This window comes from Convolutriloba macropyga, chromosome 6 (assembly GCF_964194025.1).
Source record: "Convolutriloba macropyga chromosome 6, txConMacr16.3, whole genome shotgun sequence".
Classification (NCBI taxonomy): Eukaryota; Metazoa; Xenacoelomorpha; order Acoela; family Convolutidae; genus Convolutriloba; species Convolutriloba macropyga.
In genome coordinates, this window is record NC_134473.1 from 34,548,150 (window position 1) to 34,549,053 (window position 904).

Consider the following 904-nt stretch of genomic DNA (forward strand, 5'->3'; position numbering starts at 1 on the left):
ACAACCATAATAGCCATTAAATTGTACATGACAGCATAGAGGGGCCATTGCTGGCATGTCACAAATCAGGAAAAGGAATTTGAAGAGGCAAAAACCAAGACCATCAATAAAAGTTTTATATTCAAGAAAACACTCTATTTCAATGCTTATTTTTTTGAGAAAAAATTCCCAGTTTGGCTTGCTTTTACCATGCCACAATCCCAGAAGAGCATGATTTGAAAACTTTCCTCGTAATTTTTCGGGAAGGTTGAAAATTTGAACCCACACTGGCCATACTGAGAAACTCCTGGACTTAAAAAGAGCAGCACCATCTATGTTTACATTTAGTAGAACTTCATTAATTTTAATTTCAGTTTTACCAAAACTCCATGCGCAATCCGACAACCAAGACTTCTTAATTAATAAACTATTCCGATTTAAAATTAGTTTTAGTTGAGGAAGAAGACTAATCGCAATAAAACTGACTCTCCGTCATTGAACGATGTCATTGCAGGCAAAATATCTTTTTGAACGGGGGCGTCGATGTTATTTGAAGTTGGAAGGAATTGAGAAAAAAGCTTGAGAACATCTTTACGCGCAGTACCGGTAAACGAATTTTTTCTAGCCACCTCGTTGAAAGAACTAAAAAACTCACTCGTAGAAAAATTAGAACCATCAAACAATTCCACTCCTGCGTCCTCATAATCAAAATCTATTGATTCATCTTCCTGCGACAATTCGCTAGCTACATCCTCTAACTCTTCAAACTGGTTAAGAATAATGGGACCAGTGCGTAAAGGAGTCGAACAGGTAACATTCTTTACTGGTACCTGAGCAGGAGAATTAGAAGCAATCACTAGATTGGAGGAAATATTTGACAGATCCGTGAAACTGGTAGCTTTATTTGACTCAAGTGACCCATAGA